Below are 17,815 nucleotides of genomic sequence, written 5' to 3'. Positions count from 1 at the left end.
GGTAGGTGGGAGGAGAGGGAGAGAAGGGGACTTGCTAGGACATTTGGGCTGAGATTACGTAGGTCTCTCTGCCATCGACCAGGCTGAGGGGTGGGGAGAGAAGTTGTTGGTGGGGAGATAGTGAAGGTGAGGAGGTGATGGTCAGAGATAGGGAAAGGTGCGATGTCCAGGTTGCTGAGGGAGGTGGACTTTGAGAATATGAGGTCAAGAGTATGAACAGCGCGATGGGTGGTGGAATTTGTGTGCTGAGAGAGACCAAGGGATTTGGTGAGGGAGAGTAGCTGCTTGGCAGCAGTGGAGATAGGCTCATCGATAGGTAAGTTGAAATCCCCGAGTATGATGGTGGGGAGGTCAGATGACAGGATGTGGGGGAGCCAGGAGGCCAGGTTGTCCAGGAAGAGTGAAGTTGGAGCAGATGGGGGGTGATATAGGACCGCAATGATGGCTTGGAGAGGTTGGTACAGGCGGATTACATGGGCCTCGAAGGATGAGAAGTGCAGGGAAGGGGGCGGTGATAGGACCCGGAAGGTGCAGGGTGCGGAGAGAAGCAGACCCACTCCTCCTCCAGACCTGTTGTCAGGTCTGGGGGTGTGACTGAGATGCAGTCCCCCATAGGAGAGAGCAGCGGCTGCGGTACAGTCAGAGGGGGTGAGCCATGTCTCTGTGAGGGCGAGGAAGGTGAGGGATTTAGAGAGGAAGAGCTCATGGATGGATGTGAGCTTGTTGCGGACAGATCTGGCATTCCATAGACAACAAAACAGAGGGAGAGAGTGCCTGGGGGTTGTATGGATGGGAATGGAGATTATTATGGTGTGGTCTGCGGATGCAAGAGGAGTGTGGAGGGGCTGGAAGGGGGTTGGCTGGGAGTTTGGGGACCAGTGGGGGTCTAGGAATGAGTGGGTTGAGGATGGAGGGAGAAAGCACTGGGACCAGCTGGAGAAGCAGGTGGAGGAATAGCATGTGGTAGTGGTGGAAGGGTGGCAAAGGGTTGGTAGGAATATGGTGGGTGAAGTGTGGGTGAGCCAGAGAAAGGACTGGGGGGAAGGGGTGCATTACGTTGTGTGGAGTGATCATCTAAAAAAAACAGAAGAAAATTACATTTTACATCCATTTATTAATGCATTCAAAAATATGGAAGCTTTAACCCCTTATGTGTCCAAGCTCCCAATAACCTTTTTTTCCCGGAGGCTGCTATATTTCTTTTTAAAAACAATTCCTGGCTGCCTTGCTGATCTCAGAGGCTAGGAACACACTAGGCAGAAACGCTAGCATTGTGGAAAAGGCATAGGTTTTTTTCTGCTAATGAAAGCCTGTGGGCGACATGTAAAAACGCACACAGTATGTAGGTTTAACGGTGTGCATTTCTGAAAACCCACAACTTGCTGCATGCAGAGAAATGTGTTTTTACACGAGTTTTGGTTGCTCCACCCACCTTAAACCATGACACTGTGTTTTACCTCATTGATTGAGAAAAAATTAATGCATACAATAACGCACTTCCAAAAAGGAGAGAAAAAAAAAAAAGTGCAGAAAATGGACTACCTAGTGAGCTCACAGCTTTATATTTTAGCCACAGACCCTGAACAAGCATGCAGGATCAGATGTTTGATTGGATTTGTCCCATGCTTGTTTTAAGTGTGTGATTCAGTCACTACTTAATATATGAAAGATCAGCAGGATGCCAGGCAACTGGTATTGGGTAAAAAGGAAACAAACATGGCAGCCTCCATATCCCTCTCACTCCAGGTATTCTTCTAGATTTTATAAAAGCAGCGTGCATACAGAACTAAAATATAGCACTAACTATTTAGAATGTCACATGTTCACTGTCAACTAGTAAAAAATAAATAAATAAATTTCAAAATGTACAGAAAACAGGCACACACAAAAAAGGGAAGCAGGCATGTGTTGGATGCAGTCCTTATGCCCTCCTTTCGCACCTAAACTGCTGCAGCTTATTCCTGGTCATCTGGTTCAGGGGGAAGTGTGCAGGGGCGCATGCGCACGACGGCATGAGGTCATGAGTCTCTAATCTTTCTGAGCTCCGGACTGATTTCCTTTGTCTTTGACATGGTGAGTCATGGCACTTTTACACAAGCCATTAAAGCGGAACTTCAGCCTAAACAAACATACTGTCATTAAGTTATATTGGTTATGTTAATTAGAATAGATAGGTAATATATTTTTTTTACCCACCCTGTTTTAAGAGAACAGGCAAATGTTTGTGATTCATGGGGGCTGCCATCTTTGTCATGGGGGCAGCCATCTTTTTGGTTGAAAGGAGGTGACAGGGAGCAGGAGACAGTTCCAACTGTCCTGTGTCCTGATTACCCCTCCCAGCTGCACACGCTAGGCTTCAAATGTCAAATTCAAAATGTAAAAAACAAAAACAAAAAAAAAAACTGCACCAAACCAGCAGAACGAGAACGACATCAGAAATCCCATCATGCTTTGCACAGCATCCATGGAAAAATGCCCGGGCAGTTTTCTTCTGTGCAGCTAAAAATGAGGCTTGTATAAGAGAAACAAAGTTCTGATGCTGTGAAACGGTTAAAGAAACACCAGGCCTTTTCAGTGCTGCTGAGTCGATTTTTAGTCTGGAGGTTCACTTTAAGCAGTGAAAACACTGTCGCACACTCACAACTGCTTGCTGCTGCCTGGCAACAGCAATACTCATATGGTGTATTACAAGATTGAACATTATTATTGACCAGATTGGTTGGTCTCATCCTCTGTGTAGTGTAATTATTCAATTAGGTCCAATTAGACAATTATTTCCACTACTGGATTAGCTCACACACCTGGCTAGACTAGCACCAATACGGGTAGCTTATATCACAATATGTATGGCCAATGATCTTCAATATATGGTATACATGAGGTTGACATGAGCTGCTATGGTGTATATCAGATACAAGTCAGTTTTGATTATATTGGTCAGCCTTAACCACTAAACGACCGCTTAACGGCGATAGGCGCCGTCAGGTTGAAGTTGTGTTTCCATGGAAACGGGCGCTCATTCGAGCAGCCGTTCCATGTCAGTTCACGGAGGGTGTATCCGTGAACAGTCTGCGAGCCGCCGATCGCAGCTCGCAGGCTAATTGTAAACACGCGGGGAAGAAATCCCAGCTGTTTACATCAATACGGCGCTGTTGCCTCTGATTGGCCAGGGATCGCCGCCGTCTGATAGGCTAAAGCCTATTGGAGGGAAAAAAAAAAGGGGGGGGTGAGTGATCGCCCTGCCTCATTCACGATCTGTGCTGCGGGCTGGAGAGCCCACGCAGCACTGATCACACAGAAATCCCCTGGTCCTTCAGTGGTTAATCTCCTCTGAAGCAAGTGAAGTGTGGTCCGGTGTTAGTCGAGGAGCAGAAATACAGGACAGCAAACCAACAAATCTTAATTCCGGTGATCCCTTTAATGACTAACTGTACATGGTTTATTGCAAGCTTTAGAAACGTCAAGTTTCTTCTTCAGGCATTATACAGAACTGGATCAGAACCGTACAATAAGAAGTTTTAAATCACATATACAAGTCTGTACGGTTCTGATCCAGTTCTGTATAATGCCATAAGAAGAAACTTGACGTTTCGAAAGCTTGCAATAAACCATGTACAGTTGGTCATTAAAGGGATCACCGGAATCTCCTCTGAGTGTCTCAGGCCTCTTTTCCATAGACAGGTGAATTGTGTGCTCAGCAAGCAGTGATTAGGCAGCAGTGAGCAGTTGTGAGAGTTTGAGGGCCCATTCACACTTAGAAGCGCAAAACGCAGGCGATTTTTGCCAGCATTTTGCAGGCGTGATTTTTCCACGATTTCACACGGTGGGAAAAATAAATAAAATAAGTCACTGGACAGCGCAGGGATTTTTCCGCAATCGCGTTAGCGCTTCTATAGCACTGAAACAAGATAGCCGGGAAATTGCCTGAAAATAGTGCAGGCGACGCATTTGTTATGCGATTTTGGGCAATTTGCACAAATCGCACAAGAACGGGCCCATAGGGTTTGATTACACTAGCGCTTTCAAAAGCGTTAGCGTTTGAGCGTTTTGTCGAAATCGCCGGCAAACTGCTCAAGTGTGAATGGGCTCTGAGAGGCATTTGACTGTATCAACAGTCCATGGAAAAACTGGCAACTTGGACCAACTGGACACCCGTTTCCACTATTGCATTATTTTACAGAATCAGTCAGGCTAAGTTCACAGTGCAACGTTAAAGTCGCACGTTAACATTTAATGCAGAACAACACACTGCAATGAAAAATCAATGCCCCGTTCAGTCCACACATTGCGTTGGTGTCTAACGCTGCACGTTAAGTGAAAGTACTGCATGAAGTGCGTTATATACGTTATTAGCTGCGTTAGACTGTTTGCACATGCTCAGCAATGACTTGAAGACATACTTTTCTTTGCCTGTATTTTCTACTGTATATGTTGTATGCATTGGTAACACTGCGTTGCGACTTTTTGGGCGCGCTGCAAGTTTGCATTGCAAATTTACCGTTGCATCAAAACGCAAGTCCCACTGTGATTCTAGCCTCAGACTTTGTACCAATATGAGTTGGTCCTATAGAATGTCACGCCAAGGTTCAGCAACCAATAGAACGAGTATGGTATAAAGAGGACATTGATAAGCGCACCGCTTTCATTGCATCTGATATTGAGCACAAGTATACCAATCACACAATGTAATCAAACCTTAGGATTCAGCTTATTTAGTCCATATGCCTGGGCTGTTGACAAATTTTCATACGATCTGAAAACGCAAAATAAATAGTTGCAGGTTGTGCAGCACATACGGGTTTTGTGCCCCTTTCTTTCTTTTACCAGTGCTTGCACCTGTAAATTAGTTATATGTGGGATATTCCCTTTTGTATTTTATTATGTAAACTTTTGATCAGGGTCAAGTAAACAGTTGACAAATGGCTTCAGCCAACCAAACACAAACAGTGCAATTTACATTGCTCAATGTCCACATTTCCGTGCAGCCTGGGTGAGTGTACCATAGCATTTTAGCCATGCACAAGCAAGTCACAGATGACAGGCAATTCCCTCAGCAATCAAACAGCAGCTTACACAGGAATCACAGGTCTCACCGACCGCTGCTTTTGAGTTAATCCACGCAGGCCTAGAGTATTCTACAGACAACAAGCAGACTACAACGCTTGCCAACCCACCCATCCCTCGTGAGTCTCAGACTGATGTATGATGCTTGCCCACTTTCCACTATAGCCAGATAGAAAAATACAGCAAAGTGCAAAACTGGTTTACTTTATAACAGAAGTGCTACTATACCAGGCGTTACTCTCATATACTTATAACGGTGCTTGGCCGGGACTGAGGAAATTTGACTTTACTTCCTGTTTTGTGTAGGATCGGAGGGAGAATTCTGGGCATCTTATACTAAGCAAATTGAGGATTCCAGGGTTTAAATAAAATAAAAAAATAAAAAACCCAGCAGGATGAAGTATATATATTTATATAAGTATAAATATTTTTTGGAATGGTTACTTGTATAGTGGCAATCTACATTATATAAACCTATGTACTAAATTTTAGTATCATGAAATCATTACACAGTGTACAAAAGCAGCACTAAAAAAAAAAAAAAACCTGACACAAATGTAGTGGATTGATGTGACAGTCAACTAGAATTCTGAATCAAAAGACCACATAAAAGTGAAAATATTCTTCAAAAGTAGAATCCCCTGAATACAAAGACTCATTTGCATTTCACTTTTTCACCTGAGTTTTCTCCTAGGTGAAATTTTCACAACTTGTCATAAAATGCCTTCACCAGCAAGCAAGAAAATACTCAATAAAATTTGATAGTACTTTCTCACCTACTTTTGGATACTTTTTCAATTGTAAAATGCTGAAAAGTTAGTTTAACCACTTGCTGACCGCGCACTCATAAAGCGCGTCAGCAAAGTGGCAGCTGCAGGACCAGCGATGCAGATCTGCGTCGCCGACTGCAGGCTAATTAATCAGGAAACAGCCGCTCGCGCGAGCGGCTGCTTCCTGTCAATTCACGGCGGGGGGCTCCGTGAATAGCCTGCGGGCCGCCGATCGTGGCTCGCAGGCTAAATGTAAACACAAGCGGAAATAATCCGCCTTTGTTTACATTTGTACAACGCTGCTAACAGTAGCAGCATTGTACTAGATCAGCGATCCCCGGCCAATAAGCGGCCGGGGATCGCTGTCACATGACAGGCAGGAGCCTGTTAGAGGCTGCACAGGACAGATCTGTTCCTGTGCAGCCTCCGATCTCCGCGGAAGAGAGGGAGGAGAGGGAGAGGGGGAATCCTGCGGTGGAGGGGGGCTTTGAGGTGCCCCCCCCCCCGCCAGCCACACGCAGACAGGAGCGATCAGACCCCCCCCAGGACATCATCCCCCTAGTGGGGAAAAAAGGGGGGCGATCTGGTCGCTCTGCCTGGTGTTTGATCTGTGCTGGGGGCTGTAGAGCCCACCCAGCACAGATCAGCAAAATCAGCGCTGGTCCTTGGGGGGGGGGGGGGGGGGGGGGGGGGGGTAAAGGCTGGGTCATCAAGTGGTGAAAGAGAAGAGGAAAATTATCTCCTAGGAGAAAACTCAGGTGAAAAAGTGAATTGCATATGGCCCAAAGTGTTTTAGTAGACCTGACTAGACAGTCCCTGTCATGCTGTTTTGTTCAAACACCACAACACTTTTACAGCAGGTTTCTGTTCATAGGGAGAAGTTTCCAAGAACTACTGGCCTACCTGTTCAGTGATGCATCTACTACTACACACTACTAACATTTCCTGATAGAATAGAAATATTTGCAATAGAACCATTACATGCACCAATACAAAGCATAGTCGTTGCTCTTCACTAGCTAGTTACATAAACAGTACAAGTTGGAGGAATTAGTTCAAGCCATGCACAGCTATGAAACTGTATATGGGAAGAAAATGATGTCTGGCAACTGGATAAACAAAATCATGAATGCAGTGATGTGTCTGCAATTACTGTGGCATTTGGTTTCCCTGATCTATGGCTCTAAAGACCAGCACAAGTCCCGAGTGTCCAGATCAGAAATGTACTAAAAATGCACCTAGAACAAGCAAATTATATAATTCAGCTAACCAAGGAATGGAGTTGGGGAAAGGCTGCCTTAGAAAAACAGCAATAAATACATATGGGGGGGGCGCGCAAGTCTTTCATGCCAGGCAGATAGGCCCTACAATGTACAGCAGGTGACCAACTTTGAACTTCACTGTTGGCCATCACTGGACCTTCTGCCTAGAACTACCCAAGCTTCTGATTTCCATCTATGCATTGTTATACAAGCCAGTGGTGCGATTTCCACATTACTAGAGCAGCTGGCTAGATTTCAGGCTGCTCTATAGCCATAAAAGGATAAAATAAAAATTCAAGGTGCAAGTCATTTAGAGGGTAATAGATGAACATCTTTCCCAAATAACCAGTTTCCATTTACCGCAATAATTCCCATTGAACTGAAGATTATGGCTGATAAGGCCTCTTTCACATTAGATCAGCGGCGGTAGTTCTAATTCAGCCGACGGGAAACGCCGGCACTGGACAATACGATGCACCCAGATGTGTTACAACGCAATGCTCTGGAACGTTTTGACTAATGTGAACGTTAACATGAAAGTCAAATAAACTTTCATGTCACCTTTCTAAACTTACCCTAGGAGCGATCTGTCAAAACGCACAAATCAGCTCCATGCTTGAAAGAGCCCCAAGGACTGTCTGTAAAGTTGAATAGCCATTTTCCTTCAGTTAATGTCCTTGAGTCAGCAGACATGCCCAACAACCTCTCTGTACTCCAAACAGACATAATTTCCAATAAACTCTAAATAAGTTAGCAGCTAATGTTATAATCCTGCATGTTCATTATCATCGGCTAGCTACTGCCCCATTTATAACCAGGGCAGGTGAACACAACATGTCACGCAGTATCACTGTTGTGGTAGATCATAACTTGTGCAAACAATGAAGTGCCGCCTGGACTGAAGCATGCCTGTCATTACAGATGTAAGCTACATAGAAAGACACTTAGATCTGCTACAGTTTTAGTAATTGTTTTACTACAAATATTGCAACATTATGGTTATATTGCGAACAGAAAGTCATTTGCATACCAGATTTTTATTATTATTTAGTATTTATATATCGCCAACATCTTCCGTGGCGCTGTACAGAATATTTCGTCATAACTGTCCCTTGGAGGAGCTCACAAACTAGTCTCTACCACAGTCATATGTCTATAGCATGTAGTGTAAGTATTGTAGTCTAGGGCCAATTTTTAAGGGGATGCCAATTAACTTACCTGTAGGTTTTTGGGATGTGGGAGGAAACCTGAGTGCCCGGAGGAAAACAAACTCTTTGCAGAGGTTGACCTGGTTGGGGTTCGAAGCAGGGACCCAGCGCTGCAAGGCGATAGCACTAAACCATTCGCCACCATGCTGCCCACATTTTTTAAAGAGAACCCGAGGTGGGATTTAATTATGTTACTGGGGCACAGAGGCTGGTTGTGCACACTAAGACCAGCCTCCGTTGCCCCATGGTGTGCCTCCAGGACTCCCCTGCGCGCCGCTATACCCCCCGCAGTGCTGGCGACACGCAGCGTGTCGCCAGCACAATGTTTACCTATGCGCTGTCAGTCAGCGCCGCTCCCCCGCCTCGGCATTACCCGCCCGCGTCACTTCCCTCCTATCAGCGGGAGGGAAGAGACACAGGCGGGTAGCGCTGATGCGGAGGAGCGGCGCTAACAGACAGCGCTTAGGTAAACATTGTGCTGGCGACACGCTGCGTGTCGCCAGCACTGCGAGGGTATAGCGGCGCGCAGGGGAGACATGGAGGCACACCATGGGGCAACGGAGGCTGGTCTTCGTGTGCACAACCAGCCTCTGTGCCCCAGTAACATAATTAAATCCCACCTCGGGTTCTCTTTAACATTTTTAACTCTTTCAGGCAAAGAAAGAAAAAAGTTATTTGTGTGCTTAGCACAGTACATACCCATGTATATATAATTTCACATGTCACCTCGGATGTCCTTTAAAGAGGACCTGTTGTGAAAACAATAATGAATATATTTGCTTATTAACAACTGGGAGGGAGAAGGCGGCCCAAAAATAGGTGGTAGTGGATGAACACTATCTATATTATGTGACTAAAAAGAATAAAAATGGCTTACCTCAAAAAGGGGCAATGCCAATTTCAAACAAAAGATTTAAGATTTATTATTAATCAGACCACTACCACCTATTTTTGGAGTTCCTTCTCCCTTCCAGTTATGTCACAGCCCCCCAGCTGCTTGGGGGGGGGGGGGGGTAGTCTAGTGTTCAATTCTTAAATATTGCCTTTTTTCCGGAGCGCAACCCACATTTCTGATGACAAAAGACCCCAAGGACAGGATTTCCTCACCTGCCTTAACCTTTCTGGCGGTAACCCAGAAACCTGCACTTTGCTATCAGCGTGAGCACACCGATCGATTCGCCGCGCCCCCCCCCCCCTAGACCCCTTGCGCAGCCTGGCCTATCAGCGCCAGGCAGCGCTGAGGAGTGGATCAGGATTCCCGATGACATCATGACGTCGATGACATCATCCCACCCCGTCGCCATGGCGACGGGGGAAGCCCTCCAGGAAATCCCGTTCTTTGAACGGGATTTCCTGATCGCCGGAGGCAATCGAAGAGGGTAGGGGGATGCCGCTGCACGGCAGCTGTCATGTAGCAAACCCTAGGCTCGCTACATGATTTTTAAAAATTACAAAAAAAAAAAAAAAAAAAAAAAAAAACAGCTGCGCTGACCCCTGGCGGTTTTTAACAGACCGCCAGGAGGGTTAATGCTGTGGTTGCTAGTCAGGCAGCCCACACTGGTGAATACTCTCTTGCTCTTAAAAAGAATTGTCAGCCAAATCATACTGCCCCATGATAAGCTTACCCAGGGCTTACTCCAGCCCCTTGCATGTCCCACATCGCAGCTATGCTCCCAGCCACCGGCCTGGAGTCCCCACCAATGCAGAGGCCGACCTTGAGGTCGTCCTCTACTGTGTCGCTGTCAAATCAAGCCCACGTTGTCCATAGTGTACTTGACAGCGGCGCTTACGCAGGCGCAGTAGAGGAGGTTGGCCTCTGCCCTGGTGGGGACCCCGGGCCGGCAGCTGCGAGCAGAGATGCTGCGTGGGACATGTCGGCTGCAAGGGGCTGGAGGGGTAAGTTTACCATGGGGCAGCATGATTTGGCTGACAATTCCTTTCAGCCTAAATGCTAAGTGGTCAGCACTTGACATACTACACCTTAAGGGGCTCCTGGTGTCTTTTTTCCTGTCTCCCTAGAAAGTCTGTTGACTCCCTTGGGATAACACACCCACTTTTGCTTATTATTTACAATATTCATCATTTAGTCCATGTTTGCCATTGTAAAAATCTTACCTCTCTGATTTACATTCTGAAATGCATCATCTTTAGTTCTGCCAGGTGATCTGTCCGGAATGTTTGTTTACTGAGAGTTCTATACAGAGGTAAATACTGTATGCTTAGCAGTTGGAAAAAGCTGTGAACCTCGTTGCATTGTGGGTAATAACAGACAGAAGACTGTCAGGGACATGGTCATGACATCACACTGTGGGAGGGGTTTCAACACAATACCAGCAATACAGATATCTCTGATAATAAATTTGAGACAAGGTAAAGATCTCTTATGGGAAAGCTAGTATAAGATACCAATTGGGATTAAGTACAATGCTTAGTTAACCACTTAACGACCAGCTAACGCCTATAGGCGGCACCTGGTCGTTTGTGGTTTTGCATGGAAACGGACGCTCGTTCAGGATGTACTGCGCAGGCTCAGCAGTTCTGCGCCTGTGCAGTGCAGTCCGTAGGACGTCAGCGTGACTGTGTTGTAGCGCAAGGAGAAGCCCGACCAGAAAGCCAGCCTGGCCAGGTCGGGTGAGCCACCGGAGAAGACCGGGAGCCTTCGGAGTGGCATCGAGGGCACGTCCTGCCTGCCATGGGCTGGAGGAAGCCCCAGGTAAGTGGATTAGTATTTTTTTTTTTTTTTTTTTTAAACCAACTGTGGATCTTCCCTTTAAAAGACAAACAAATTATAGAGAGCTACTAACTCCAGAAACATGCCACCTGGCTGCATGGGTCCAAGAATAGCTATCAAAATTACTCCAGTATCCTAGTACAGTCACTGCAAATATAATGTGCACAATGTAAACTAGAGTTTAAATAGAAAACAAGTGCTGACAAAATCTAAGAAGTCACACTGAATATGCAGCATCAATGACCTCTGATCCCACAGCAGTAAATAGGTGAAGAGGGATATTCCAGGCCGGAGGCATGTCAGGGTTTCCATCATTTCATCAGTAGGGATGGTCAATGAGATGGTAATTATTCAAGATTAATTCAATGTATATCCAGCAGAGTCTCTGGTTATCTGGAAGTTAACTAACCAGCACAAATTACCGCCAGTACTAAAGGTAGCCATACACTGGTCGATTTTCCATCAGATTCGACCAACAGATAGATCCCTCTCTGATCGAATCTGATCAGAGAGGGATCGTATGGCTGCCTTTACTGCAAACAGATTGTGAATCGATTTCAGCCTGAAACCGATTCACCATCTCCTGAGCAGCCGCCTGTCAACCCCCCCCCCCCCCCCCGCGTACATTACCTGAAGCCTGGTCCCGGGCATCTTCTCCGCATCACGGCATCCGCGTATAACTTTGTCACTCAAGTGACAGCGGAAGTTCAAATAGAGCGCCCTCTATTTGTACTTCCGCTGTCACTGCAGTGACACAGGAAGTTATACACGGATGCCGTGATGCGGAGAAGATGCCAGCCGGGAGGTGATGCGGAGAAGATGCCGGGAGCCAGCTTCAGGTAAAGTATACCTGCGTTGATCATACGCCGCTAGCGATGCGCTCCCTACCCGCGGGCGACCGACGGTATTTACCGCACGGATCGGTCGACGGGATTGATCTATTTCAGGCCGAAATAGTTTGATCTATGTGACAGCAGATTCGATCCCAGTGATCGAATCTGCTGTCGACCGGCGGGTAATCGGCCTAGTGTATGGCCAGCTTAATAATATGTACACACCATACAATTTTCTGGCACATTTACCTGCCAGATCAATTAATTTCCAACATATCCGATCTGAATTTCAATCGGATTTTCATTTTTCCAATAGATTTTCATAGAAGTGACCCAAAAAAAAAAATAAATAAATAAATAATTCGGAAAAACGAAAAATCGACCGTAATTCAGATTGGACATGTTGGAAATAATCGATCTGGCAGGTAAATCTGCCAGAAAATTGTGTGGTGTGTAACTGGCATTGGAGTGGCGAAGGCCAACTTCTCAGGCTGTCTGTGGCCTCTGCTGTGCTTAAAGCGTACCAGAGACATCCCATTCTAGAGCTTTGATACATACCTGGGGCTTTCTCCAGCCCCGTAAGCTTAAAAAGTGTACCAGAGCTGAGACTGACTGAGCCAGTTTTCAGGGCCGATCGCGGCAGAACAGACATGGGACTCAGAATTATTAAAGGAAATCAGAGCTGGTATACAGGAAATGTTTTATACATACCTGGGGCTTCCTCCATCCCCATATGCACAGATCGCTCCCACGCCGCCGCCCTCTGCTGCCTGCAACTCTGATACCGGGTCCCGTCTCTTCAGCCAGTCGGGGCCTGTCTACGCAGGAGAAGTGCACCTTCTACACCTCTCTCCAGAGGCTGCTGGAGAGATAAGCAATCTTTGTGCTTCTCTTACATCAGACTGGCTCCGACTGGCTGAAGAGACGAGACCCGGTACAGAAACTGCAGGCAGCGGAGGACGGCAGCGTGGGAGCGATCCGTGCATATGGGGCTGGAGGAAGCCCCAGGTATGTGTAAAACATTTCCTTTACACCAGCTCTGGTTTCCTTTAATAATTTCGAGTCCCACGTCTGTTCAGCCGCGATCAGCCCTGAAAAAACTGGTTCAGTCGGGTCCAGTCTGGGTCTTCTGTACATGAGCAGTAGACCCGGATTGACACAACTGAGCCAGTTACCGGTAGGGCTGCACGATTTTAGGGAAAAATCGAAATTGCGATTTTTCTCTCAGAAATTGCAATTTCGATTTTTCCCCGATTTTTCTCAAAACATGCTTTTGTACTTTAGGGCAGCGGGGGAGGGGGGGGGGGGAGGGGGGTGTATGGGCGATCTGGTGCAGCAGCAGCTTTCATAGTGCCCGCACGTATCAGTAGTACCTTATGTCTGCCTGGCCCCGCTGTGCGTGGATTGGCCGCTCATTAACACTCATACATATTCACTGCTTCTGGCCAATCCGCGCACAGCGGGGCCAGGCAGACATAAGGTACTACAGATAGCGGACTGGGCAGTGCGGGCACTATGAAAGCTGCTGCTGCACCAGATCGTCAACACGAACTGGCCAGAAGCAGTGAATATGTATGAGTGTTAATGAGCGGGGGGGGCGGATCCACTCGAGCAGCGGCTGGGCACATACAACTTTACCAATCACTGGATAGTGATGGAATGATGGCAGCGGTAGGCAGAGCTGTACAGAGCATATAGCTCTGCCTACCGCTGCCGTCATTCCATTGCTATCCAGTGATTGGTAAAGCTGTATGTGCCCGGCCGCTCGCTCGAGTGGATCCGCCCCCCCGCTCATTAACACTCATACATATTCACTGTTTCTGGCCAATCCGCGCACAGCGGGGCCAGGCAACCGAAAAACCGAAGGTACTGACGATCAGGAGATAGTCTTGCCACGAACCGCGGTTTCGGTTTTAAACTGATAAACCGTGCAGCCCTAGTTACCGGGGCTGATTGCAGCTGAACAGCAGAAAGCAGGGGGGTGACTGATTAAGCTTACGAGCTGATGGGGCTGGAGGAAGCCCTGGGTAAGGATCAACGCTTTAGAATGTGACAGTCACAGCTCCCCAATGACTGTATTTTAACATTCAATACAGAGTTCATGCTATGTATATAGTGTAAGGTATAGTAATGTATAGCTAGGCCTATTTTAAACGCAGAGTCTCGGGCAACCAGAAAGCACACTTTTCCATCACCAGCCCATCCCCATCAGTGCTGGATAAAAGCCAGTTCACACTTTATTAAAAAAACATACCCGGAAGGCACTTTTATTTCTTAAAGCTCCGCTAAAAAAAAAAAAAAAAATATAGGAAATGGATCCTATGCTTAAAGAGACTCCGTAACAAAAATTGCATCCTGTTTTTTATCATCCTACAAGTTCCAAAAGCTATTCTAATGTGTTCTGGCTAACTGCAGCACTTTCTGCTATCACAGTCTCTGTAATAAATCAATGTATCTTTCCCCTGTCAGACTTGTCGGCCTGTGTCTGGAAGGCTGCCAAGTTCTTCAGTGTTGTGGTTCTGCTATGAACTCCCCCTTCCAGGCCCCCTCTCTGCACACTGTCTGTGTATTATTTAGATTAGGGCAGCTTCTCTCTTATCTTTTACAAGCTGGATAAATCGTCCTCTGAGCTGGCTGGGCTTTCACATACTGAGGAAATTCAGACAAGGGCAAAGCTGTTTGCAGGAAGAAAAGAGCAGCCTGAAACTTCAGTGCATGGGGAAAAGAAACACACAAATGATCTCTTAAAGAGACTCCGTAACAAAAATTGCATCCTGTTTTTTATCATCCTACAAGTTCCAAAAGCTATTCTAATGTGTTCTGGCTTACTGCAGCACTTTGCACTATCACAGTCTCTGTAATAAATCAACTTATCTCTCTCTTGTCAGACTTGTCAGCCTGTGTCTGGAAGGCTGCCAAGTTCTTCAGTGTTGTGGTTCTGCTATGAACTCCCCCTTCCAGGCCCCTCTATGCACACTGCCTGTGTGTTATTTAGATTAGAGCAGCTTCTCTCTTCTCTCTTATCTTTTACAAGCTGGATAAATCGTCCTCTGAGCGGGCTGGGCTTTCACATAGTGAGGAATTACAGACAAGGGCAAAGCTGTTTGCAGGAAGAAAAGAGCAGCCTGAAACTTCAGTGCTTGAGAAATGCAGGGGGAAAGAAACACACAAATGATCTCTTGAGATTCAAAAGGAAGGCTGTATACAGCCTACTTGTGTATGGATGTATTTTGTATGTGTGGACATACTGTACATCAACCTACTTCCTGTTTTGGTGGCCATTTTGTTTGTTTATAAACAAACTTTTTAAAACAGTTTTTAACCACTTAATGCGGCGGGGAGCGGCGAAATTGTGACAGAGGGTAATAGGAGATGTCCCCTAACGCACTGGTATGTTTACTTTTGTGTGATTTTAACAATACAGATTCTCTTTAAGATTCAAAAGGAATGCTGTATACAGCCTGCTTGTGTATGGATGTATTTTCTATGTGTGGACATACTGTACATCAACCTACTTCCTGTTTTGGTGGCCATTTTGTTTGTTTACAAACAAAATTTTTAAAACTGTTTTTAACCACTTTTAATGCGGCGAGGAGCGGCGAAATTGTGACAGAGGGTAATAGGAGATGTCCCCTAACGCACTGGTATGTTTACTTTTGAGCAATTTTAACAATACAGATTCTCTTTAAAATAGGATCTGCTTCCGCTTGTAAAAAAAAAACCCAAAACGAACACAGATCCATGTGCCGCGGAATGCGAGATGGAAACGCAGAGTCCCAACTTGGTACATTTTTCCCGGACTGGATGGGAAAATGTGTGCAATGAAAGCCTATGAGAATGGACACTGTCTGTTCTTCGTGGCGCCGCTAGTCGCTCGGTGGATCTCCATTGGGCTGCAAAAGACCAATGGGAATACTCATCAACAGGGAGAATTAGCCTGTTGCAGCCTATGGAGAGCCCCATTTTCTTGCTGGCCTCTGGGCTGTTTAGAAGGGACCCAGCGGCGGGACAGGTGAGCAGTGATGCGGACAGACGTGATCGAGTGGGTCGACGTGCGGACGCGAAACGGATGGGTTAAAACATTGCTTGTGGATGCAGAATGGACGGAACGCATTCTGAATATCACTATAAAAACAAACAGTTTCACTTACCTGGGGCTTCCCCAGCCCCTTGCAGCTGTCCTGTCCCACGCCGGTCCTGCACGACCCTCCGTTCTCCCGCCACGGTGCAGTTTTGTTACTCCCACCTGAAGGACAGTAACATGAAGAAAGATACGTGTGGCCTGGGATGCGCAAGCGCAGTTGCTGTCAACTTACAAGTCGGCAGTAACAAAACTGTACTGCAGTGGAGAACGGAGGATCATAGAGGACCGGTGTGGGACAGGACAGCTGCAGGGGGCTTGGGGAAAACCCAGGTAAGTGAAACTGGTTTTTATAGCAATCTTCAGTTCCGCTTTAATATGTAGTAAAGGTATAAGTATTTCTATTAGGGTCATTATGACAACTAGTTAGGTAGCAGATACTCGAGGTAACTTCCCTCTATAAGGCTGGGTTCACAAAACTGCGGTTCTGTCCAGGGTTGCTATAGAACAAAAAATGCTCTTTAGGTGGGTATCCATACAAATTTGTCTACTAACCACTTAATTAAATATACTTTTTAATGTCCAGGTTTACTGGATCACTTACAGCTTCAGGTGATGAGATAATTAGACTTTCCCATAGATGTTTGACTTCCATGAACTGAAATTAACAGGGCTGAGCCAAAACTTCACACACAGCTAGTCAGACTCCAGGAGCTAACAATCAGTTAAATGACTAATTACCCAAGCTATTAATTAATTAATCTTTTGATTTGGATTATCCCTGTGTCAAGTTCCAGCACAACATCCTCTAATTATAGCAAATTTGAGTTCAAACACACACAAAAGTCAAGATAAAAGATGTACTTTTATTCCCATTGGGCATACACAAGAATCACTGGAGACTCCACATACACTCCATTACTTACACATTAGGTACAACATGTGCATCTGTGTGTGTACAACATGGACCTCAACTCAACAATAAACAATCAGTTGTACTGAGAAATCCTATTTGAGAGAGGGATCTGATCACATTTTGTTTTTTCTATATAAATCAATCAAGAGTAGTGGATTTTTCCAAATCAATTTTTCGGTAAATTGAATGATGTAGGATAGATTGTCAGCTTAATTTATAGATCCATGCATTTTTACAGAGTTTTTTTTTCATAATTCTCACATCTAAACAAGGTACCAGTTACCTAAATGATTTACAGTAAATAAAATCAATGTTTACTTTCCAAGGATAGCCAGTCACTAATGACCTGTCAGTCTTCAAGTGCACATCTGATCAGGTATGGAGTGTTCACTGGCAGTTTTGTGTTCTCACGTTGTGATATCTATCATACATCAGCTTACAAATGGCAATCTGATCTCCAGCAGCTACAGAACTAATAATAAGAAGCTGCCCAACCAAGCCCTGGCACATGTGCAAGACCAAAACAGCTGGAGGGCCACAGGTTGCCCCCAGCCACATGCCCGCCTGATGTCACATGACATGCCCCCCACCCCAACACGTGCTGGAAGCAGCAGTCAATCCTAAGGGACCCATCCACCACATAAAGTGGGGCAAGAAAAGAAAAACAGCTACTCTTACCGCTCTCCGCCTTCAGCAACTTCTATCTCTTGTTCTTCACTCTGACGCAGCTCCACCAGTCTACAGTACCAGAGCCGGAAACCACTTGACCAACCTCACCCAGTCCCAGCCCACAGCTGCAAATCAAAGGCAGGGCCACCGCCACGCCACACCCCTTCTAATGAGGGCCGCCCGACCAGCCTTGTTTTATGACTCGTCCCTGCCAGTGAAACATTAAAATGACTACGTCTGCACCTCTCGTCTTACTGCTTCCATTTATTTATTATTCTTAA

The 17,815-nt window shown here is 46.0% G+C and overlaps 1 protein-coding gene across 2 annotated transcripts in view; it reads right to left on the bottom strand.

Moving 5' to 3' along the window:
* STAT3 (signal transducer and activator of transcription 3) overlaps positions 1 to 17,651 on the bottom strand; it is a 129,713-nt gene extending 112,062 nt beyond the window's left edge. Inside the window, exon 1 of one of the 2 annotated variants that reach the window (XM_068263198.1) lies at positions 17,544 to 17,651. The gene's annotated coding sequence lies outside the window, so the exon portion shown is untranslated. The remainder of the gene's footprint in view (positions 1 to 17,543) is intronic. The other variant, XM_068263199.1, reaches the window with a different exon arrangement.
* Positions 17,652 to 17,815: the final 164 nt, after the last annotated feature.

The sequence above is a fragment of the Hyperolius riggenbachi genome, chromosome 12 (genome assembly GCF_040937935.1).
Source record: "Hyperolius riggenbachi isolate aHypRig1 chromosome 12, aHypRig1.pri, whole genome shotgun sequence".
Taxonomy (NCBI): Eukaryota; Metazoa; Chordata; class Amphibia; order Anura; family Hyperoliidae; genus Hyperolius; species Hyperolius riggenbachi.
Note: the sequence above shows the minus strand (reverse complement) of the source record. Positions and strands in the feature narration are given on the sequence as shown.